Source organism: Pocillopora damicornis, chromosome 1 (assembly GCF_964200805.1).
Source record: "Pocillopora damicornis chromosome 1, jaPocDami1.2, whole genome shotgun sequence".
Lineage (NCBI taxonomy): Eukaryota > Metazoa > Cnidaria > Anthozoa > Scleractinia > Pocilloporidae > Pocillopora > Pocillopora damicornis.
The window spans coordinates 22807482-22834124 of NC_142670.1; the positions used below are offsets into that span (position 1 = coordinate 22807482).

The 26643-nt window shown below is 37.6% G+C and overlaps 1 protein-coding gene across 2 annotated transcripts in view; it reads left to right on the forward strand.

The window, feature by feature from the left end:
- LOC149052813 (TNF receptor-associated factor 4-like) overlaps positions 1 to 26643 on the forward strand; it is a 216125-nt gene that overhangs the window by 88458 nt on the left and 101024 nt on the right. The gene's annotated exons all lie outside the window — the stretch shown is intronic.

A 26643-nucleotide genomic window follows, 5' to 3' on the forward strand; every position in this document is an offset into this window, starting at 1 on the left:
CCAAGATCGTTTGGCTTTGCTTTCGTGGGGTTTGTACATATGTTTATTCTTTTATTGCGCATCTTCTTCTCGTTTTTTCCCGGCATCGCCGCAGTATTGGGTTTTACGAATATTTGCATTTCTATTGTATCTGTCAATTGTTTTTATAAATAACGCTTCCCACAGGTAATGTTTCATTGTTGCAACAAATTCCCAGCCTATGCGTCGAGGTCAACTTAATGAGGCTGTAGAAAAGTAAAATCAGTAATTCGAGGCCAACAATGGGCCTGTATCGAGTCCGAAACAAGTGGAACGACTTAACGGGCCTGTCTCCACAGCCAATGGGTAAACGAACAAAAAGAATTTGTTCTGTATAAAGAAGGAGGCCATTATCACATAGATACTGTGGGCCTGTATGAAAGCCAACGAGGCCAAAAAATTGTTGGATCTGAAAAAATTACACGAGGCCAAAATGGATAACGTTATGGGCATGTAATAAAACAAAAAAAAAGAAAGAGAGAAAGAAAGAAAAGAAAAGAAAAGGAAAAGTAAAAAGGACCTGTAAGGAAAATAAAATAATGCGTTCGAGGCCAAAATATGCCTGTAAGACAAGTAAACGAGGTCCAAATGAGTACAACGACTTAACGAGCCTGTCTTCAAAGCCAATGAAGAAATAAACAAAATAGTATAAATAAAGAAGGCCGTCATGGATAGATACTTTGGGCCTGCATGAAAGCTAACGAGGCTAAAATTGTTAGAATTACAATGACCTGAATAGAGAAAAAGACAGATCAAAATTAATAATGTTATGGGCTTGCATAAGGAAAATATGGCCAGATGGACCTGCAGGGCTATTTATATTGAATATATGGGATATCTGATAGCCAAAGGGTTGGCAAGTTATTTAGATTTCTCTGTGTTTTCCGTTTCTCAGGTAACAAAATTACGCAAAGAGCTCAATGAGTTGAAAAAGAAAACCGAGTCCTGTTCGGTTGATACAGCATTGATGGCTTTACAGGCTTTGGTGGGTCGTTCACTGGCCCTGTTTGATTCCTATTCCGCGATTGCAGCTCTTGAAGAGGTTGACTTAGCACAGAAGTATGCGGATGAGCGATACTCGAGTAATCAGATAATCCTCAGAAAGTGTCGCCCCCTGGTGGCAGACGCATCCTTACAGAATATCCTGATCAAATTAGTGGCCTCGAAGGAGGAAGCTGAGATTGCTAAGGTAATCGAGAGGGCGAGAAAGTCAAGCCGAGCAGGGGAAAGTTTTTCACCGCCTGTTACAGCTGGGAGAACAAGGGGACCCTCATATGGATACCGAAGAGGTCGTGTGTCCCGAAGATGCTAGAACTGTGGCCAGCTGGGCCATTTGCAGCGTGCGTGCCCAAAGGCTGAGGCATCTAAACGCCAGTAGATTTCTTGTATCAGTGACTCCATTTATATTCTGAATTACTCAAATCATTTGTACAATTTTTTCATAAGGGTGTAACGGAATAAAACGTCTTGTTTGTTGTTCCCTTACCTTGTGGTGTGCTGCCCTTTTTTTTTGACGGCTTAGGTTCAAGAGAGTGACCCCACAAGTTGTATGTCCATAGGGCATATCCTTGAACCCGCGAAGCGGGCTAACCGTGGTCATCTTTCTTGGGCTTGGGTTGGTATTTTTTTCCTTAGTCAGTGTTTTGATTTTGTTTTTCATATCCATTTTCTAGTTTGACTGCGAGGTATTAAATGAATTTAACCCCCGTGGAGTGCAGAAATCTTCTGAGATTAAGTGGGTTACTGTTGATAGACACCCAAGCCCAAGTAAGATGACCAGTGTTGGGAAAATATCCGCGGACGTTGCAAGGATAGAAATGGGGGAGAAGGGAAATATGAATGATCTGCTGTTCAGAGACCCTTCAAGCTTCAGGGCGGCTGAGATCCACAAACACATTCCAGTGTGGGAGCGCATTTTGGAAAACAACCCGTTCAAGGAGCAAATATTACAGTGGTTGCAGTATGGAGTGGATGTCAAGGAATTTATAAAACCATTCAAAGGAACGTTCAAGGGCAGCAAATATGATTCGCGATTTCCTCCCAGAAAACACTTAAAAATCCACCAGTCGTGCAAACTGTTTACAGAGTTCATCTCTAAAACATTGGTGGAAAGAATGAGGACGGGGGCAGTTCGTGTTTGGGGTAGAGTAGGAATAGTAGAACCCCCCTTGGGTCATCTTACCTAACAAACACCATCAAACCTAACAAACCAAGGCTATGCATCGACGCCCGTTTCGTAAACTTGCGGATGTCGGACATCCCGTTTTCGTTGGATACCCTCGTCTCGGTGCCTAGATATGCGTATCCGGGTTTGTTTCTTCCAAAAATCGACGACAAGATTGGATACGATCACATCCTTCTGGCTACATCATCTCAGGAACTATTTGGCCTTGAATGGAAAGGGTGGTGGTTCGTGGGAACAACAATCCCTTTTGACTGAAAAAATTCCCTGTTTATATACCAAACCACCGGTATGGCCTCGACTAATTTCTTTGGAAGAATGGGTATTACTTGCGGTTTATATATCGACGGCAGACTGATTGGGGAAATCATGAGTAAGCATGGTTTTTGGTCCCGAAGTTTGGAGTAGCGTGATTCGAAGTTTAGTGAGAACGCAGCTGAGGCGGCCCTATACGTAGTGTACAGAGTATTAACGGGACTTGGGTACTTCCTCGGACTTGAAAAATGTATCTCGTCTCCTGCAACCAGACTTCAATACCTTGGGATGTTTATTGACACTGACTAGCAGGCTTTTATCGTCTCCCAGGATAAACGCCAAAGGTTCGCTGAACTAAGAGAGTTCATTCTTGGTTGCAAGACCAGCGTTTCTTTAAAATACATCCAGAAAATGATGGGAAAATATAATTCTTTTTCACTAGCCTTTCCTGGTGCTAAGTTTTACGCGAGAGAAATGGCAGCTGCAATCGGGAAAGCAGGACATGGTCGAGAAGTGACGTTTACACAGGGTTTGAGAAAAGTGCTGGAATTTTGGGGGTTTTTAGACACTTGGGATAAATGTGTCCCATGGAGGCAGGAAAGGCATGTTTCATTGGTAGTGTCAACGGATGCCTCGTCTTATCGGTGGGCAGTTATTTTTCACTTCCCTCCAAGAAAACAAAAAGTGGAGATTACTGGGAAGGGGACATCCGCTAAGAACAAATCAATGTGAAAGAACTTAGCGCAGTTCTGCAAGCCGTTAGGTGCTTACCAGCATCAGTACGAGACTGTCGAATCGATGTTAGAGTCGATAACCAGGTGACGATCAATTCCTGGCATGGACGTGATCCGAAATCACCTAGGTTGTTCAGGGTGGCCCGCCTGCTATTCGAGTAAATAACAGAGAGGAATCTGATGCTTGAGATGAGCTACATACCGTCGGGACTAAATCCCGCGGATTATTACTCACGAAAATTGACTCGTTCAGACGCAATTCTCTCTGCTACTTCATGGGGTGTGGTCCAAGAGGAATTTGGGGGTCCAAGTGGACACAACTTCGACCTCATGGCTTACGATTCCAACGTACAGCACGATCTCAAGGGCGCTCCTCTTCCTCATTTTACCCCTTTTTTAACACCATGTTCAGCCGGAGTGAATCTATTACATCAAGACCTATCCATTTGCGATGATATTACAGTCAATGCTTACGTCTTCCCTGCTTTTTCGCTGATTGAACCATTGCTTCGGTTCCTTCGATCCCAAAGAGCCACGGTTACGTTTATGGCCCTGAGATTGTCGCCACTCCATGTCTGGTGACCCATAATCAACTCGATGTCCAAGAAAAAGGTTTTGATCTCCTGTAAAGGAAGCACTTATACCTTATTATTCCCTAAAAAGCAAGGTTTTCAGTTAGGGGAATTGCCATTTGAACTTTGGGCTTTCCGTGTTGGCCCAACAGTGTGAGTAAAAGTTATTAATATCTCTTATTCGTCTTTCTTTTTAGACTCTCGCTATGGTTACTCGACTACTTGTACCAGCAGTATCGTGTCCCAAATATAGCTATTCGAATGACAATTCTTTCAAGTTCTGCCAACGTTGCGGTTATAAACGCCAACTGCAGGCATCAATGACAACAACGTCATTAAAGGCGCCTATCAATTGGATTGCTATTAAGGAAAGAAAGGATTCTTTAGAGAAGCGTTTGCTTTCAACCCCGAAAAAGACGCCCTCCTTTTTAACCACGTGTTGACAAAGTCACTTCGAGATGGATCTGAAAACGTGTTTGCTTTAAAGAGGTATAAAGACCCTGTACTGTGCCCCGTTGTAGCTCTAGAGGTCTACATTAAGATGTGTGACATAAGACGGGGGTATTTGTTTAGGCCAATAAGCCCCTCGGGAGACATACTCCCTGGGCCCTTTGATTCATCAGCTGCCCAGGCGAGATTAATTTCGTATACCAAAAGATCTCCGATGCTTTCAAAGGAAACGCTACCCCACTCTTCATGGCCATAGAAGTGGCTGCGCAATTTCGCTTGCACTATCTGGGATTGAGCTCAGGGAAATCATGGACCATGTTGGCTGGAAAGTAAATGCAACCGCTCACCATTAGATCAAGCTGCGGCAAGTCTTGGCCTATGGTAGGGCTAACGAAACATTATCAAGGCTTCCAAGTGCTTTAACTGAGAATTACAGACATAGAAATGACCTTTTTTACACAAGCCATCTAGGTTTCTGGACTACTTGACTAGCCACCGCCCTCCTCCTTATAAGGCTGGAGAGGATTTGTTAGTTCTGGGGTTTGTTAAGGTTGGGGTTTGTTAAGGTTGGGGTTTGTTTAGTTGTTTTTGAAGAGTATGTTATAGCTCTATAGGATTAGAACTATGAATGCGAGGACATAGTGACTCCCATATCTCATGCTAATGAGTAAACAGAATGGATATTAAACTATTCAAACCCTTTGAATATTCATTATACATTATGACGTTGAAATTAGCATAACCTAACTGTGTCATTTGGCGCGAACCTTCGTTCTGTGCAGTTCCCGCCCCCCCACTCCCCCTTACCCATTCTGCTTATTTATCGCCTTATCCCTTCGAGCTTGCTCGTCAGGGTGACTCCCATATCTCTCCCATAGCTAATGAATAAGCAGAATGGATATTGAACTGTTCCTTTAGTCGATCATCATGTGGTCAAAAAATTTTAAAAACCTAGAAGCGCGATTATAGCACTGTTTACAATTAACTCATTAGCAGGGTATTTCGCATGCTGTTGAATCGATCGAACTTATATTTATTAACACATTTTCAATGAGTTTTATTTACCTTAATCAGATCGAGTGCCGCCTAAGCTAAATTCTGAGCCAATCGCAGTCCTGCAAGGCATAAAGTCGCAAAGAAAATCCACATCTCCTCATTGTGTGATTAGAACTCTCTGCATACAAAAAAAGTAAACAAACATTAAAACCTTTTCAGAAGTCACCAGCGATGATTCTACGTAGCGGCTCAGTTAAGTCTTCACCATGGCTTCTTCCGGAAGATTTTACTTCTTGGTCGCCCTGTTTTCTTTATTGATAATTAAAGTTGCGGGTGAAGAAGGTGAGTTATACTTTCATTTCCTCCGAGCTGATATAAAATCATTACAGTGCAACCAAGTTAGATGCACATTCGATTTCATATTCTTTTTTTCAGTTTTTCCCAGAGATATATAGGTTATATAGTTAACTAGACTTGAAACCAACCTAAACTTATTTATCTATTTTTTATCTTATTTATTGAACAAAATTTTATGTCACATGAACGATAAGCCAAAGGCCGACATTTTAATTTTTGGTAAATAATAACAACACATTTTTTCTGTTTAGTGTTGTTAAGACAACCCAAATTCTAAGCCGCCAATCGCAGCCCACGCATAAAAAAGGCAGGTCTTCCTACTGTATGATTAAAATTAAAATTGACCCCCTGGTTAGTTCTGTTACAATGCAAAGACAGGAGAAACTAGTTCGTGACAAAACTCCCCGCTATCGTGAGGCAACAAGGCTCTTCATCGCTCTTCTCTTCTTCTCTTTACGCTAATCACCCTGAGCGATTTTCTCTCTCTACGAGTAGTTAAGAAAAAGTTTAAAGTTTAGAGCAAGTGTGGAATTTATGTCTCATCCACATGAATTGAACTAACTGGTGAGATCATCAAATCAAGGATATCAAAAAGGCCCTTTCAGCCAAAAGAAAAAAATTCAGAGGTTTTAACTCAGACTGGCTGCTTATGATAAAATTCAATGCTGGAATGTTGCCTCTTTCAAACTGGGCCATTGCCCGATTATACCAAGTTACCGCTATGCTAAGAATTCCAAATTGATTTCTCAAAGAAACAGATATGTGTCTTCAAAAATGCACTACAGCAAAAGCGAATTAAAAAAATATTGTATTCCGTAACAAATAAAATATAAAGTCGTAAAATGCCCTAAATGCATTAGAAATGGTTTTAACTTCAAATAATTCTCATTTGTCATGAAATACACGATTCAGTGAGTTGTGCTCCAATTTTCCCAGTCGTAAACTATATTCATACTGCTACAGTGTTGTAAGTAAATTGAATTTATAATTTTAATAGGACCGAGTGGAGTCTAATTTTGCTCACTCATGAATATGATTAAAGACCGAATTGGACGACACGAAGTCCTGTTACCAATTAATTATATCCATTTAAGAAAAAAACAAATACATGTACATTTACTTGAGGAAATATCTTTGGCAGAGAGGCTGTTTTGTAGGGTGAGTGGCTGTCGCTACGGTTATTGTAATCAACTCTGTTATTGGGGGATTTGGCGGAGTGTTGGCTGTGACAAATGAATGTGACATTTCAATTTTCATTTCAAAGTATCATTACCAATTACCACTTCAATTGGCATATATCTGCTTTTAAACCTCGTTTTCACACCAGAACACTTGTGGACAGACTCCTTGCCAACATGATGGCACTTGTCAGACAGGATTTACAGACAAAGGTTACAGATGCCTTCGTCCACCTGAATGCAAGGGCACCAATTGCGAGGAAAGAAACGGTGGGTAAAAAAGCATTTTTCATTTGGTGAAAATTTCTACCTCACCTTACCTAAGTTGTCTTTCGATGAATCCAATTGTCAGTCCTATTCAGCCAGCCATTCGTTCGTCTGCTCCTCCAGATGTCTGAATCCCCTTTTGTCCATCTATCCATCTGTCTGACTAAGCGGCTGGCTGTCTAGCCGTGCATTCTTTTCATCCAACTCACATTCTTTTGTTCAAAATCACTACATCACATATGAGCTGGTTCTTTTCCCAACAGTAAGATGGATACAGAAGACGTCATCTACGTCGGTTTGCTTTGGAGCAAGAGATGATTCGTATGGTTTCTTTTGAACTTCCAAAGCGGGTAACATCATTACATTCAAATTAACGCACAAATCTGGTTACGTGACCTGTCATTCATCGAACCCAAGTTATTCATCCAAATAGGGATGCCTTTGAAATCGTCTCATTCCTAACCAAATGGCCACGTTGATAACCGACAAAACCGCAATCTTCTTCTCCCAAAGAGTGATTTCCTATCAGATTATTGGGACTGCAAGTTTTACAGCCTGTCTTAGGCCCCAACCGAATCGCCACAACTGCTCTTTGATAACCTCTCTACCCCGCTGACGGTGGAGACCAACCAAGAATTTCAAATCTGGTACAGCGAGGACTTGTTCAAATGGGGTTATGGCGATAATGGGTACGAAAAGACGTGTATTGCAGTGTATGGTTTGTATGTTTGAGGTGTCGCCAAAATAAGAAAGTACATTGAGAAAGAGAGTGCCAAAATTGTTGTTCATGGACCTTTATTACTTTAATATTAGATAACTACAACTAACTGCTATTTGGTCAACCTCAGCATCTACTTTCAAGATTACAATCCGTTTAAAATAGGAAATTTGATCGCATCACCCCTATCCTAAAAAATGCTCCACTGGCTTCCTGTTCGCCACTGCATAGTTTATGAAATTCTTTCGCTGTTCTACAAAGTTGTCAATGGAGCAGGGCCCTGCTACATTAGTGACTTACTTGATTATCGCACCTCTAAAGGGACACTAAGGTCCTCTTCTCAATACCCTCAGGCGACCCCGAAAGCGATACTAAAGACTTATGGAGAGAGAACGTTCGCTGTGACGGCACCAGGACTATGGAACTCGATCCCACTCGGAATAAGATCTAGTTCTTCAATTGACAGTTTCAAAAGACATTTAAAAATGTATCTTTTAAACTAGCTTATAACTCTTTTTAATTTTTTTGTATGATTCTTTTAGCTTGTTAATAATCTTAATGATGATGATGTAAAGCATCAAAGACAATTAGAGGATTTAGCGCTTTATTTAATATCTTTATTATTATCATTTATCTACGGTTTGATTCAGCGATGTGAATACATGTAATAATGACATCATAAGTGACGTCACTTTATTCGATTCAAGAATGAAGGAAAAGAATACTTGCCCTAAAAAAGGTCTGGCTTGGGAGCGAGAATTCATAAGAATCAGGCTTATGCGATTTTACGATATGCACCTAAGTGTATAGAGATGAAATAAAGAAACTTGAATATATGCCGGTCTACTTTCATTTTCCCCTTGCACCTTTTCATACAATGGTTGGCTTCCAGGTTTATGGAACATTTGAGAATGAACCTGGGGAGATATAAATTCAAGTCCTACTTCTATTTTCCACTGCGGGATATCTCAAAGTGTTACCACTTCTGCGAGCATTCGCCCTTTTTGAATTTTAACTATCAATTTGCTGCCCTAAACACTTCTGGAAAACAAAACTTACATTGATTTCCGAGAATACTATGTCATTCCCGTTGTACTCGTAGGTTTTTAATGAACTGCATAATGATTTTCGCATCCAAAATTAAATGATGCTTAGCGGAAAGTAAGGAAGGCAATAATGTAATTTAGCATTATCAACTGAGTTGATAACGTTGATAAAGCTGACGTTTCGGGCGTTAGCCCTTCGTCATTTGTTAGACCTTTGTCATTCGTTAGGCCTTCGTCATTCGTTAGCCCGTCGTCATTCATTAGCCCTTCGTCATTCATTAGCCCGTCGTCATTCATTAGCCCGTCGTCAATCATTAGCCCTTCGTCATTCATTAGCCCTTTGTCATTCATTAGCCCTTCGTCATCCGTTAGACATTTGTCATTCGTTAGTCTTTCGTCATTCGTTAGCCCTATGTCATTCGTTCTGACGGTAACAAAGAGAATAAGAAAGATGGTAGGTTTTTAAGCTCGCTAAAGAAATAGAGAAGGGTAACAAACATCAGGCAACAAAGGTTAACAAAACAATAGGGTAACAAAGGTTAACAAAACAAAACAATAGGGTAACAAAAGGGTAACAAATAGCTCCTTAAATTAGTTGCTTTAATCAAGAGAAAATAATGGTCCCATTATTTTCTTTGTTTTTATTTTTAAGTTTTATAGGAAAAGGTGTGACCAATTTTCGCAGGTCACTTGTCACGAGTAAGTTTTCGTGAGAAAATTTCGCGGCTAAGTTGTCAAGGGGTTAATTGAAAAAAGGGCCGCTCAGTCAGAAAAAAGACGTGAGCAAAGGACGTCGCAATAAAATCCGCTATTATTCTTATACCTGGAAAAAGAGATAGGGGAGAGAGAAGTCAGCTGGGATGAGCTAAGAAGAAGGCAAAGAGCAAACAGCATTGCGGGCTTCTGGCCACGACGAGAATGGACTGAATTAGGGTAAATATTAATATAAATAGCAACAAAAAAATTAGCACTAATATATTTCTTACTTTAAACTAAAAGAGTAATGAGTCGCCAAAAACTTTTTCGCGAACCGGAAGACGAAAGGTCTTGAATCCACGCTGTCCTCAACGGACATAATGGATCAGGCAGTGAACGATATTTTATTCACTTTCCGTTATTCGATATCCTTTCCTATCCAGATTAATAACTCAAACATCTATAAAAATGAATGAATGAATGACATTGTAGCACAACGTGCATAGTGCACGGTTGTCGTTCAACGCTTCGTATTTGTCGTAATTAAATCGTTTTTCTTTGTTTTCAGGTAAGGTAGTAGATGAGAGAGCGGTTTTGATCACCCATCTACGTTATTATAGACTATAACGCCACATAAATTTAAAAACTGCATTATTTTTAGGGTCCGAGCGCACTGGACTGACAAAATTTGTTTGGCCCTACCAAAAATCTCGGCAAAATTTGTCTCTGCCAAATTTTCAATTAGTCAAGCGTGGACGTAATGAGACAGCAAAATATTTTTTAACCACATGTGTCAATCACATGAGACAGGAGCCTCCATCGCAACGTTCGAAGAATTTTCGGATCTACCAAACATAGCAGGCGCCATCGATGGGACACATATAAAAATAAGGCTCCAAAAGGAAGCGCTGTCGACTACTTTAGCTGATCTAAATTGAACAGTACTTAGCCCTGGAGATGCCGCTGGAACGTAAACTTGGGAACCGTTTGGAAACCGTCCAAAGAAATTAATCGAAATTTTTACAATGTTGTTCTGGGGACTAATTTCACTGTCTAATACATATGGTAAGTTGTAAAGATATTCCTAAGAGACCCAATTCTATCCATCAAGCGACGCTGATAACATCCATTTACGTCATTTGCCTTAATTTCCAAATAGAACAGACAGCTGCAAGCTTTTTTTAAAATTATTTTCATAATACGGTTTCGCTCATAAAACAGGTCAATTTTGGAAGCTTAATCCACTGCTGGAAGCTAGTGATCAATTTAAAGCTTGTGCCATACGTGCTGGGTAGAGACAGAAAACTGTTACCTTGAAGATGGCATGGAATTTGTTCCACTTTTCATGTTCGTAGCCTGGAATGCATTATTGACTAACTTCACTTTTGGATAAGGTGACACGCAGAGGGCGAATCATTTCTTATCCTTCGAATTTTCCAATGTATACTAAATTTATCGATAGAAACCATATCTGAATCTCCTGCGTGATGCCAGTCAACAATGGCCTGTCTTAATGGAAATTAACATTGATATCCTCTTTCTATGATGATTGTTCTAAATAACCAAAGGCGATCGTGTAAACTCAAGTAAGAAAAATCTGAATTTTCAAGGACCTGTATAATGAAGAAAGCGAAAAAAGGTTTATAAAGACAATGAATATTTTTACGGCTTTTCACAGGGTAGGAAATCCTTCTTAAAAACCGCAGTTTATGTAATAATAAGATTTTTCCTTAAGCTTGCTTATAAAGAAAAATATACAAAATATCGCATTAACCGTAATTTAACTTTTTAGCCGATCCGTGCTATAATTACAGAAACCTGAGTGATGCTGACAGAAAGAGCACTTACAACACAGCCTACGGTGAAGAAAAATGTGACGACGATTCCTCATCCATAATATTGGCATAAAAGTGAAAGACTGCGGATCCTGCTTTACTTACAAACTACTAAAGGTACCTGGTTGTGATCTGTGCTATTGTAGCACTGACTAAATGTTATGAACAACTCATTCTGCACGGTGAAAGGATTCACAAATCGATTTATTGGCACGCACATATACATCAATGATAACAGGGACTCAAAGAATTTCATATGATCCACACGAGAACAAGAGTACTTCTGGACAGCTTAGTTTGGTCTTCCAAGTAAGAGTACTCCTGAGAAGTTGTGACAGCAAGTAGCAAGTAATAGTGACTGACGTCTCTATAACCTCAACGGAAATCATCATCAGAGTCGACTGACCAATAGTTTTTTATCCGAGTATTAGAACAGACTCTTCCCCCCCTGTCCCCCAACTAATGTCAACAACTATGGGCATTAGTAAGCTTCCAAATAACCATAATATCTCTATCTGTTCCGATCGAAGTACTTCACTATGTAAGTTTTGAGCACTCTTGATGTTTACTTAGGTCGTTAGAAACTAAAGCAGCTTAGGTGTGTTGTTGATAGAGACTGTAAATAATTTCTAGAATTGCATAATTGTTAGTCACTGTTACATTGATACTCAAACTTTCTGATGACATAGTATGGAAAACTAGAACATTCTATTAGGTTATGTAATTATGATGTATTTCTGCCACAATAGTTGTGTTGTAAGCTTCGAATTCCGGAATGTTTTGCAGTACTGACTGTAAATATATGAAAATCATGTATGTGCACTGCGGTGAAGAAACGAATATAAGAGATCTTCGCAGTTATGAACACTACTTAAGTGGTAGCTAAAATAAGATCTGAAAAAAATTAAGGCCCGTACGGGAGTTGAACTCATGACCTCTGCGATACCGGTGCAGCGCTCTACCAACTGAGCCTAGAAGCCAACTGGGAGCTGGTCATTATGTTGTGGTAGTTTTTTTTTTTTTTGTCGGAAAAGATCAACTATCTAGGAAGCTCTACCAAAAGAAAGCTCCTTGCTGTGATATACTTCAAAGATCGTGTATTTTGAGGAGATTTGGAGGCAAGGGTGAGTCTTTGGTGTCAGTAGTGAGCAAAGTTAAAGTTTAAAGTGGCCTTAAGTAAGTTTTTTAAATTGCAATTATTGTATTGCCTATAGGAGTAGGTCATGAGAAAGAATTATTACAAGTTGTTTAATAAAATAGTTTAAAATTGTAGGAGTATAGTCTTCCTTATTTTGATTAAATCACACCTTAACAGCTGAATCTTGTAGGAAAACGTGTTGGGCGAAATGGCTGAAATCTAAATGCTTTCTATGCTAGTAGCTCTTATGCAAGCCATTCTAACGAAAACTAAACAAAATCAGAAAGAGGCCCGAAATGACGACCAGTTACAACCTAATTGAATAACCTTTTCAGGCTTATTTGTGTGTATGTGACCGGTGACAGAGAAGGTGTATTCTGTTACTCTGGTTGCTTTAGTTATAACTGACAATGAGCCCAAGACAAATAGCACGTCTAAGTAATCAGAGGTTTGCATGTCTTTGCTGCACTTTAGAAAATCTAAATTGACTTTCCCAAAGGCTACACCTTCTTATCACCTGCTATTCAAATTCTATACATGTAATACGTTTAAGGTTACATGAGACAATGAATTATCACTTTCCAGATGTTGGTAAACAAAACAGATTCCACTTTATCTTTTTGCTGTTGTTAATAGTACTGCCCCTAGTGTTGTTAAAGTGCAAAATTCATCATATTCCTTCGAGTGAATAATCGATAATCTTCGAAAGGGTTTCCGAACTTTAGGAAGAGAGAGTTTGATTAATTGAGATATCTCTCTCCTTAAGTGAGACATAAATCGCCATCTGGTACCTTTTAAATATATTAATATTATCTAGGTTTGATAGAACTCTCGACTTTTTAAATGAGCTTCCCTCTAAAATTTATGACGACGAATTTCTGAGAGAAACAGTTTCGTTGATCAATTCTCCTTTTAGTCAATTATTTGATAGAAAAGACCTTTTCAAGAAATCCCACAGAATTGATATCTCTGAGACAAAATTAAACGATACAATCGACTCTTTATCAACATATCCCGGGAAATAATAAACTATCAGACTTAAAAAGCGTTTAAAACATTCATTCTTAAATGCAATAATTACAATTGTTTAAAAATTAATACTTAAATTTGTATCCGATCCTTGTTATGAAGCAGAGTGACGACAAAAGAAATACCATTGACGATACACCACTAAATGGTTCAGTGTTCTGTGTCACACAACTCTCTAAGGGCTGGTACCGTTTCGTGGCAGCTGTAGGAACTAGAACTCTAACAACCTGTGTTGATAGTTATAAATGTGGTAAAGCCAACCCAGGCTGTTTAACCCTTTGACTCCCGGAGGCGATTAGCCTGTTACTTCTCCCAACAAAATCCATTCATTATCCAGGTAATGAGAATACCCAAACTTATCAGGAAGAAGTTGTTTACTTGATTTAACACCAAAATCTCTAAGCTAATTTATAAGGAAATGTGAAGCACCTTAAAGGTTACCGATCAGCTCAGATTCAAGTCGAAAACTGTGGATCCGACCATTTATACAAACTTTCCCTCCCACCAACTTGTGATCTGCGCCACTGTAGTACAGACTGACGTTGAGGAAAATAACTCCACGTAAAAAGACGATTTATGAACCGCTATCTAAGTAGACGCCTATCACAAATTTAACAAATTTCATAATAATTACCTCCATTATTTTAACTCTAATTGTAATAGTAAATTATTGACCCAAGCGAGATACCCGATCTGGCTGAATGGTAACCATCCTATAAGTCCTAAGGATTGGTCCGCTTTGGCACGATTGAAGTACTTTACCAGTGTTACTCAAAAGATTTCTGAAAAATTATGACATTAGCTATATGTACAAAATTGTTTTGAACAAGCTGTGAACTGTGTTTGAGTGGTCCAGACTAAATTTGAAGCAAATAACTGCACGTAATGAAAGGATTCGTATATAAATGCGTGCAGGTAGATGTGTATCCTCCCCTCAGTCCTTTCCATATTAACATGCTACCAAGATCGTCTTTGAAAGTCAAATATTTTTCCAAGGTCAAATTAGCAGTTCGAGCGTACGGGGCAAGTTAAGGACGAATTAGACTCAGAACATAGCAGCCCATTGAACATGGCACGCTGCCTAATTTAAATAGCGCTTTGACACATCCGACCCTCTTACAATATAAAAAGAAAAGTAACACAAATAATTGAATAATTTATCGGCGTTACTGTCTTGTTGCCTTATCTACTATCATCTCGTCTCTCGGGAAGACCCAAAATCATATCACCTTGGGTGCTTGCGCTCTTGGTTATCTGCTTGTAAGTTCTCATAGCTTCTAAAACCATAGAATATTTGTTTGTTTGAAAATGTAAATTTCCAACACTGACCTTATGAATTTGACAGCGAATTCTTCAACTTTTGTTTGTTTCCCTTTGTTTTGTTTTATTTTTTTAAGGTAAGTCTACAAACGAGTCTATGTAGCCGTTTACACATCTTTGCGAGAAGAACTGCACGTAAATATATGACTGATAAACTAATATCACTGTCGCTTCCACTGGCTTCATCCCCCATAATCTTTCAGCCAAGGAAGATCTACGTGCATTTATAACCCAAAATAGCTAATGATAAAAATAAGTTTCGAGCTTTAGAATTTTGAGAGGCGCGCAATGAGAGTGAAAGGTTTGAACAAATAAAAAATTTCGTGTTTGATTGAGTTTAAATGTTTACATAATTCAAGTTACCTAGGGCTCGTTTACACTAGAAATTTTAAGGGAGCCATTAACCTTCTCTTCTTTAGCCAGCGGTTACAACAAAGTTAAGCTGCTGTGCTGCAGGAACTGCATTCCAAGCTGTCAAAAGTGAGCCAAACGTTTCATTCATATGTAGAAAGCTTTGAACAAAGTCAAGGAGGCTTAACAGCTAACAAAGAGAACACATTTATTTACTTCAAGTAACACACTTGTATGAATAAAGACTGCTATTGATTCCCTTACTAAAATAGATGCCGAAATAATAATTCGTATGAAATACCAGATCTTTGTTTGTGAAAGATAACTTTCTCGTAAGCTTAGAGAAATTAAAAAAAAAAGGTGAAGTAGGTGACGTTGTTTCCCAATTTCTTTTTATCTGCAAGGTATTTCACCGGCTTAATTTGGATTGAGAGGGAAGCAAAGGAAGTTAATAATCTCGAACTAATGAAGGTTGATAAAGTTATCAGAATTTGAAAATAAAGTATATAAATAAGAATTCTATGTCCACAAATAAAATGACTTTCTCTTCCTAGTAACAGAGCATCAACAAAAGCACGGAACTTTTTCTCGATTTAAACTTGACGTGCGGAGAACAAGCTTTGAACCTGTTCCTTTTGTCAGACACCTCATTAATTACTTCAAGCCACATCCTTTATGCCATGTCCACTGGCTTCAGTGACGGCGAAAGAAGGGTAAAAAAATTAATATTTTGATCTTCTGGGAATAAAAATTACACCTGTTCCTTTAGTTGATCATCATGTGGTCAAAAAATTTTAGAAACCTAAAAGCGCAATTATAACACTGTTTACAGTTATCTCATTAGAAGGATATTTCGCATGCTGTTCAATCGATCGAACTTATATTAATTAACACATTTTCAATGAGTTTTATTTACCTTAATCAGATCGAGTGCCGCCTAAGCTAAATTCTAAACCAATCGAAGCTCCTGCAAGGCACAAAGTCGCAAAGAAAATCCACATCTCCTTATGGTATGATTAGAACTCTCTTCATACAAAAGAAGTAAGCAAACATCACAATCTTTCCAGAAGTCACCTGCGATGATTCTACTTAGCGACTCAACTTAGTCTTCACCATGGCTTCTTTCTCAAAATTTTACTTCTTGGTCGCCCTGTTGTCTTTATTGATAACTGAAGTTGCTGGTGAAGAAGGTGAGTTATACTTTCATTTCCTCCAAGCTGACATAAAATCATTACAGTTCAACTAAGTTAGACAAACATTCGATTTCGTATTCGTTATTTTCAGTTTTTTCCCATATATATATATAGGTAACATAGTTACCAGAATAGAGACCATCTAACCTAAACTTACTCATCAAAACTCTTAGATAATTGTTGAAAAATTTTGATGTCACATGAACGATAAGCCAAAGGCCGACATGTTGACTTTTGGTAAATAATAACAACACATTTTTTTTTTTGTTTAGTGTTGTTAAAACAGCCCAAATTGTAAGCCGCCTATAGCAGCCCACGCATAAAAAATGCATGTCTTCCAGCTGTATGATTAAAATCAGAAGGGAATCCTGGTTAGTTTTGTTACAATGCAAGGACAGGAGAAACTAGTGGGTGACAAAACTCCCCGCTATCGAGAGGCAACAAGACTCTTCTTCAGTCTTCCGTTCTTGTTCTTCACTTTACGTTAATCACCCTGAGTAGTTAAGAAAAAGTTTGAAGTTCACAGCAGGCATGGACTTAATGTCTCATCCACATGAATTGAACTAACTTGTGAGATCACCAAATCAAGGTTATGTTTTGTTACTTATACAACTCGTTAGCTTCATCACTCCATTGCCTTTGCTTAGTCCCTAAAAAATGTAACTGGTTTCTTTACCTGCCTAGATGTAAACCATAAATGGTGCTAATCAAATCCGATTCAATTTCCCAAAGATTTCTGTCGCAAGATGGAATTTACATCTTCTCTTGCTTTCCCTGGCAAACGGCTCATAAACCGCTTGATACGAACCGTGGAATCCCCTGTGCAAGACTTCTGCTCAGCTCTATGTTACATGGAACCCAAATGCGTCAGCTATAACGAATTAGTGGCCAGCGGATCTCCAGTAATCACAAAATGCGAACTGAATAATTCCACACACAATGAATATCCTCAGGATCTCAAGTCCTGGACAAACTGTAGATATAAAGGAACAATAGTGAGTACATTCTTATCCTATTGGTGCTTTTCGTTTATCCTTGGTTTGGTGAGTTTTGATGGTTGGTTGGTATCCTATCATGGCCAAGCGAATAACATTACCTGTCATTTGGCAGATTAGTATATAAAGTTGGCTCAAACTCGGGTTGTTTAGCTTGTAAATGTTTCGACAGTAAGTTGTTTCACTAGTATGTTGTTTGGCTGGTTGCGCAAGGTTTTTTGCAACTGGTTTGTATGGTTGACGGGTTACGTGGCTGGTTGTTTGGTTGATTTGATCTCATGTGACATTTCAATTTTCATTTCAAAGTATTATTTCCACTTACCACTTCAATTGACATATATCTGCTTTTAAACCTCGTTTTCACACCAGAACACTTGTGGACAGACTCCTTGCCAACATGATGGCACCTGTCAGACAGGATTTACAGACAAAGGTTACAGATGCCTTTGTCCACCTGAATACAAGGGCACCAATTGCGAGGAAAGAAACGGTAGGTAAAAATGCATTTTTCATTCGGTGAAATACTTTTATGAAAAACTCTACCTGACCCTTTAAGTTATCTTTCGATGAATCCAACTGTAAGTCTTATTAAGCCAGCCATTCGTCCGTCTGCTCCTCCAGATGTCTGAATCCCCATTTGTCCCTCCTGCTTTCCTATCCATCTGTCTGACTAAGCGGCTGATTGTCCTGCCGTTTATTCTTTTCACCCAACTCAAATTCTTTTGTTCAAAATCAGTTCATCATATATGTGCTGGTTCTTTTCCCAACAGTAAGATGGATACAGATGACGCCACCTACAGTTTGCTTTGGGGCAAGAGGTGAGTCGTATGGTTTCTTTAGAACTTCCAAGGCGGGTAACATCATTACATGCAAATTAACGTACAAATCTGGTTACGTGACCTGTCATTCATCGAACCCAAGCTATCAATCCAAATGGGGATGCCTTTGGAGCCGTCTCATTCCCAACCAAATGGCCACGTTGATAACTGACAGAAACCGTAATCTTCTTCTCCCAAAGAGTGATTTCCTCTCAGATTATTGAGGCTGCAAGTTTTACAGCCTGCCTTGGGCCACAACCGAATCGCCACAACTGCTCTTTGATAATTTCTCTACCCCGCTGACGGTGGAGACGAACCAAGAATTTCAAATCTGGTACACTACTATATGGTCTACCTAAGCATCTACTTTCAAGATTGCAATCCGTTTAAAATAAAGCAGCTCGAATTGTTACACGCACTAGGATGTTGATCGTATGACCCCAATCCTTAAAAAAAAAGCTTCACTGGCTTCCTGTCCGTCACTGTATAGTCCTCTTCATAGACCCCGAAAGCGAGACTAAAAGACATTTTAAAACGTATCTTTTTAAAAAAGCTCGTAACTCCTTTTAGTTTTATTAGATGATACATGAGTTTAATTACCTCAGAATTTTTTCAATTTGTTTATTCCTGTATATAGATATAGAAATTTTTTTCTCTTTTGCCCCTTTCTTTTAGCTTTTTTATGATCTTAACGCAAAGCACCGTGGACAATTAGTGGATTTGGCGATGTATAAATGCATTTTCTATCATCATTTATAATATATGTACTTATGACATCGGGAAAAATACTCTAACTTTAGTGAGGTTCCTCTCTTCGATTCAATAACGAAGGAAAAGAATGCTTGTCCTGGTAAAGGCCTTGCTTGGAATCGAGAATTCATAAGAATGACTTGTGAGATTTTAAGATATGCACCCTAAGTTTATAGAGATGAAATAAAAAACTTGAATATATGCTAGTCTATTTTCATTTTCGCTTTGCATCCGTTCCTACAATAGTTGGCCTCCGGGTTCATGGAACATTTGAGAATGAAACTGGCGAGTTATAATTCAAGTTCTGCTTCTATTTTCTTATGTGAGATATCTCACACTGGTATTAGTCCTGCGAGCGTTCGCCCTTTTTGAGTTATAAAGTTTAATTTGCTGCCCTTAACACTTGTTGGAAAATAAAACTTACATTGATTTCCGAGAATACTTTGTCATCCCCGTCGTACTCGTAGGTTTTCCATGGACTTCATAATGATTTTCATATCCAGAATCAAATGATGCTCAGCAGAAAATAAGGGAGGCAACAAGGTATTTAAGTATTATCAACTGAGTTGATAACCTAAATTAGCCACCGTAAAGTGGCTAAAGCTTACGAATCGAGAGTTAGCCCGTAGTTACTCGCTCTGACCAAGGACGAACGCCCTAAACGTCAGCTTTAAAACTCTTTCCAGGCGTAATTCCATTGCGATGAGAGTATTTATTTCAAATTCGAACTAGTGTCACAGTAAAAACTGTCATTATAAAGTCAGTACAAAAAACTAAATATACATTGTATGAACATAATAGAAAAAGTAAAACAATCATTGAATAATCATATCAAGAGGAAAAGATATAAAAATAGAGCGATGAAGTATTTGCACGTAACGTTACGTAAAAACTTCACCACGAACGGAGTCCATTTAAGTGTTAACTTCGGTCTCAATTTCCTAATGAGGAGAATTTAAAAAATCAGGCAGTCAATCTTTGATTATGTTGTTTAATGCGTTGCTGTAGATGTCGAGGTGTGTACACAATACAATTTGCGTCGATAGTTTATAATTTTTTTACTTTTTTTACTGTTTTTGGGTCAATCATATCTAAAACTTATTTTTTTGAGGATTTCAGCTCAATTACTAAATTTAAGGCAAACAATAAAGACGAGTTAATCAATGTTGTCAGCATAACCGTGCAGATGAGTTTCCCCCATGGTAATTCTTGTAAGTAGTAAATACTGAATATTTAGCTAAAGGTTTAGTTTAATGAAACGATAGTGTAGCAGAATACGTTGGGCAAATGTTACCCAGAGCAACTGCCTTAATCTTAATGAATTGTAAGTTGTCCACATCTAAGACACAATCTGTATGTCTACAGAATTTTTATCTGGCTCTTAATCATTATTACTTCTGAAGATATTTTTCCTCCATATCTTATCAAAACATTTCATTGCAAATATTATGTTTACTAACTATGGCCGGCCAGCATGATAATATCAAAACAAAAGGCCAGGAACCGATGAACAATTTGGCAATGCCCCCTATTATACCCTAAGGCGTCTTTTCACAGCTAAAACATTTCATTGCAAATATTATATTTACTATCTGCGAGTTTAAGCTTTCGTTAATAAAGTCGTCACTGATCATAGAAACGTTTGTCTCATCTTGAATGCGTCTTTTCTTGGAGAATAGATTGTATAATCAGTCCTCTGTTTGGCCAAATTCTGCTATAAAAATGGGTGAAGTATGGCTATTACTCAAGGACTTCGAAATCCAGTTTGTACAACCTTCCTTCTCATCTCAGTTGTGATCCCTCATTTACTTTTATTCTCTTAAAAAGCGAAGATCGACGCAAAATCAAACGCATGACAAAATTTGCATATGATTCGCATGGGGAAGAATAAAGTCCGGATCTAGGCCATGAGCAATTAGGAAATATGCAAGATCATGCAGAATCAGTTTTCTAAAGATATTATCACAGACATGGAGCTTGTATTAGACCTAGTTCTGAAAACTCCGAATGTTAAACTACAAAAGAACTTCCCTTGTTTAATAATAAATGAGAATCAACTAACAATCATGAAAATGTTTCCTTAAATAGCACTTTAAATTTTCTATTTTGTAAAAAATACAAATTCCAGATGGGGGAATATTTAAAACAAAAGACAGGAAAGTAACACGATAGGAAAAAATTAAAACCCCCCGAGATTCGAGGTGAAGAGTCTAACGTACGTGCGAGAAGTCCGTGAGGGGTCTTGCATAACCATCACTGTATAATTAGATTTTGACAAAAAAGGTAATGTTTTACAAACAAAAATTAAAGCATTCATATCATTTTTTCGCCAATGCCCATGAAATTTCATATAAATCTAACATAATTAGAAGAAATGGGTACACTTGAAAATGCTTGAGGAAAATGAGAAAAGGAAATAAATTAAAAAAAGGAGAAAAATATGATCTGAAAACATTTTTAAAGATAAACCATAATCTCTTCTTTGTAGCCTATTGTGAAAATATTGACTTATTTTTATTTCAGAGATCATTTACCGTGATAACATTTATTTATTACCCAAGGTAGGAAAGCTCTTCAAATCACATATCGATTAACTTCTCCTTTCTGAGAACGCTTGTCTATGAATAATTGAATTGGGTGTAAAATATGAATGAAATCAGATAATTTCCATTTCCTCTAGAAATGCACGGCATGTATTATCAAACCTCCTACTCTGAAAATGTGCGGTTTTAAATTGACTACATTCTTACAAAGTATGTAGATATGAAATGAAATAAATGTACCCACTTTTTCCTGCCGATGATTACAAGCTCAGTCTCAAATAGAAAAAAACAATTTCAGTGCTGAATTATTGATGAGTAGCATAAATGGTATGTCATGTTCTCAGTTGAAATGATTCAGACTTTGGCTAATTTTCGACAACAATTACGCACAAATTCTTAAACTACAATTTTACACCTTTTTACGAATACCATTGCCTTTAAAAAGGAATACAGTCCACGTTTTTTAAAGAGACACTTCTGTGCAATTTATAAGTATTTTTCACTGAGTTTTGTAAGCTCCTCTGTAATCAGTAGATTCTGCAGGAGTGTTATGGAACAAATTTTATCTCGGAAACTAAAAAATACTACATGAGAGAAGTTTAAAGGAACATGTTGACAACAGGGAAAAGGAAATAATAAACTTAAGATGGCTGATCAGGAAAAACAGGACGTTTTGATTAAGCTTAAAGAAATGTTTATCACTGACTTTTGTACTCAGAATCGCATAGCAAAGTGCACTCTCACCACTGCGCCATCCCAGCTCCTCCAGAAAGAAACAGAATTTTGAACTAAATGTTTACGTTACAACTGCTATTAAATTTGTGCTACAGATATTGACTAGTGCACTCATGGAATCCATGACTGTCTCAGCGAATCGGCAAACTATTTTAATACGGTTGGATCGTACAACTGTATTTGTAAAGATGGTTACCAGGGCGACGGAAAACCATTTGCACGCCAGAGGGTAAGTAGTTTGGCAGCACAAAAGTTATAAATTGTGACGATAAAGAGCTTTAGTTTTGCTTAATAGTTTTTTTTTTCTTTTATATAACTATTTAGAATGTTTAAGCTACTCACTTCTGACCAGTGGAATAAGGAAAACCACCTACGACGCACCCCCGGGAAAAGAATCTTGCGACACCGACCTCAGTGCGGGCTGGTTTCGTTTCCAAGGAGATGCAGGAACGAAGATGCCAACCAAATGTGTACCTTACAAAAAATGTGGCACTGACTCCACAGGTTCGCTAGACGGTTATCATCCAACAGTAGCTGATGCCGGGAAAGGTCAGGAGGACGGTTTGCTTTCGGGATCGTACAGACTGTTGTAAACATCCATTTTATATTAAAGTAAGAAACTGTGGATATTTCTATGTTTACCAACCAACGTCACGAACATCCTGCAACCAACGCTATTGTAGCACTGACTGATAATTATGCTAGGATCAACCACAGAAAGGTCTAAAAATAACAGAGACTAAGTGAAGAGGGGGTAGGAAGGAAGGAGGTGGTATCGTAATTTGATCTCAGTCATTGATAAAGACTCAATAACGTCAACTCAGAAGGATCTAATCAAAGATAAATAGATTGAAAAGAAAAATTCCTAAGAAAGATGGAAGAGCGGCCCCACTTTAAACTTGCCATTGTAGATCATCGTCTAAAGGGTAGAGTTAACTTTACTAAACAGCAATCCAGGTTGTTAGAGTCCAAAATGGCGGAGAGCACATGATTATACTTCTCAAATGACTGTCTTAATCCAAATTGATATAATTTATAGCACATAATCTAGCCAGGGGAAATTCCTTATAATCTTTCCTTTAAGTACTGAGTTATCAGGGGCGCTGTCCTCTCCCTTCTTGAACGCAACCGGTAAACAAACAGCATCTATCCCAGAGCAAATGTGTAAGTTGTGCATTTCGACGTTCAACCATTGTGGCACAATTAAAGGAGGAAAAGGCTGGGTGAATAAAGCTATGTTGTGTTTCAGTATTTTGAGAATTTGAACATCACTGGATAGACTTGTGCAAATTAGGCTTTGAAACAAAATTATCGGTTGTTCCTAGCCTGTTACATACGCTGTTGAGGAACCTTAAATTTCATCAAATCGTAGTAAACTTATTAGTTTAAATTATGGTTTAACGCGCATTCCTTGACCGAATATTCGCCACCAAGAGTTTGGGAATATCCCTAATAAGATTTTCTTGCGGATTATTTCCTAAAATTTCTAGGCGTAATTCCATTGCGATAAGAGTATTTATTTCAAATTCGAACTAGTGTCACAGTAAAAAGGGGAAGCAAATTGTTTTGTTCATAATGCTACGAGAAGGGTATTCTCGATTTTCAAATGTAGGCTTTTTATGAACACGCTGCCAGAACATGGATCAATCACGGCGAATTCTTGAAAGAGTTCGTCGAGGGTAAATTTTGATTAAGGTTTTCCATTAAAATGTGTAAGTTGTAATAAAAAAGACCACATTTCGATGTTTGCTTAACGTCATTACAAAGTCAGTACAAAAAACTAAATATACATTGTATGAACACAATATAAAAAGTAAAACAATCATTAAATAATCATATCAATAAGAAGAAAAAATATAAAAATAGAGCGATGAAGTATTTGCACGTGACGTTACGTAAAAACTTCACCACTAACGGAGTCCATTTAAGTGTTAACTTTGGTCTCAATTCCTAATGAGGAGAATTTAAAAAATCAGGCAGTCAATGTTTGATCATGTTATTTAATGCATTGCTATAGATGTCGAGGTGTGTATATTTTGCGTCGATAGTTTACGGTTTTTTTGTACTGTTTTTTGGTCAAATCATATCTCAAACTTATTTTTTTGAGGATTTCAGCTCAATTACTAGATTTAGGCAAACAAGAAAGACGAGTTATTAATGTTATCAACAGAATCGTCCACATGAGTTTCCCCCGCAGTAACTCTTGTAAATAGTAAGTACGGAATATTTAGCTAAAGGTTTAGTTTAATGTAACAATAGTGTAGCAGAATACGTTGGGCAAATGTTACCCAGAGCAACTACCTTAATCTTAATGAATTGTAAGTTGTCTGGCTCTTAATCATTATTGCTTCTGAAGATATTTTGCTTCCATATCTTATTAAAACATTTCATTTCAAATATTATGTTTACTAATTATGGCCGGAACGAAGAAGAAACGAAGAATTAAGAAGCAACAATGATTAATTAGGAAAGATGTAAGATCATGCAGAATTAGTTTTTTTAAAGATATTATCAAAGATATGGAGCTTGTATTAGACCCGGTTCTCAAAACTCCGAATGTTGAACTACGGATGAACTTCCCTTGTTTAATAATAAATGAGAATCAACTGACAATCATGAAATTATTCCCTTAAGTAGCACTTCAAATCTTCTATTTTGGAAAAAATACAAATTCCAGATGCGGGAATATTAAAAGCAAAAGACAGGAAAATAACACGAAAGGAAAAAATTTAAAAAACCACTCAAACTTGCGAAAAAATCTGAGTTTGTGGCTGGTTTGTGACGTTTCGTTCATGCCAGGAGTCTCATCGGACAATTTTTCGGAATAATCAAGCAAACTTGTTAAGCATATTGTCATTTTAGGTCTCTTTCGGGAACTTATGATGTTGGCAGTCTGATTCTGTATCGCTGAAGTACTACGTGTAAAGATAATACCAGAGGAAAATTTAGGAAAGCAAAAAAAGAAACATTTTTAAAAATGTGTGCGAAGGAGACTTTCGATCAAATGAAACGCTCAGTCACACAAAGAAGGAATAATTTTCCACGGTTAAATTAAGTTTAGAGTTATTAGTTATATGCCATAGAATGCTTGAATGCAGCCCACATCCCCCTTTCTTGTTTTTTTCTTTTACTCAGAATCTCACGACGTTAATGAAATATTTTTTATTTCAAATAAATACTTATGAAGGCGTAACACTGGGAAAACGTTTGGAGAATAACCCTTAGCCTATGGGCAGGCAAAGCCCACGAGATTTGAGGTGAAGAGCCTAACGTACGTGCGAAAAGTCCGTGAGGTGTCTTGCATAACCATCACTGCATGATTAGATTTTGACAAAAAACTTAATGTTTTACAAACAAAAATTTTAGCATTCATATCATTTTTTCGCCAATGCCCATGAAATTTCATATAAATCTAACATAATTAGAAGAAATGGGTAAACTTGAAAATACTTGAGGAAAATGAGAAGAGGAAACGAATTTAAAAAAAAAGAGAAAAATATTATCTGAAAACATTTTTAAAGATAAACCATAATTTCTTCTTTGAAGCCTATTGTGAAAATATTGACTTATTTTTATTTCAGAAATCATTTACTGTGATAACATTTATTCATTACCCAAGGTAGGAAAGCTCTTCAAATCATATATCGATTAATTTCGCTTTTGTGAGAACGCTTGTCTATGAATAATTGAATTGGGTGTAAAATATGAATAAAATCAGAAAAATTCCATTTCCTCCAGAAATGCACGGCATGTATTATCAAACCTCCTACTCTGAAAATGTGCGGTTTTCAATTGACTACATTCTTACAAGGTATGTAGATATGAAATGAAATAAATGTACCCACTTTTTCCTGCCGATGATCACAAACTCAGTCTCAAATAGAAAACAACAATTTCAGTGCTGCATTATTGATGAGTAGCATAAATTGTAGTCATGTTCTCAGTTGAAATGATTCAGACTTTGGCTTTTTTCCACAAAAATTACACACAGGCCTAAAGGGGAAAGATGTACACTCTTTGTTAGTAATTATTTTTGACCACCGTCGCGCACCCAGCAAATTCTTAAACTACAATTTTACATCTTTTTACGAATACCATTGCCTTTAAAAAGGAATACAGTCCACCTTCTTTAAAGAGGCATTTCTGTGGAATTTATAAGTATTTTTCACTGAGTTTTGTAAGCTCCTATGTAATAAATTCTGCAGGAGTGTTATGGAACAATTTTTATCTCGATAACTAAAAAATACTACATGAGAGAATTTCAAAGGAACATGTTGACAACAGAGTAAAGGAAAGAATAACCTAAGATAACTGATCAGGAAAAACAGGACGCTTTATTAAAGCTTAAAGAAATGTTTATCACTAACTTCTGTACTCAGAATCGCATAACAATGAAGATAAAGCTTTCTTTATCTGAAGGATTACTTTGTTAGGTGTAACAATTAGAAACTGTGGAGACTTTGGGGA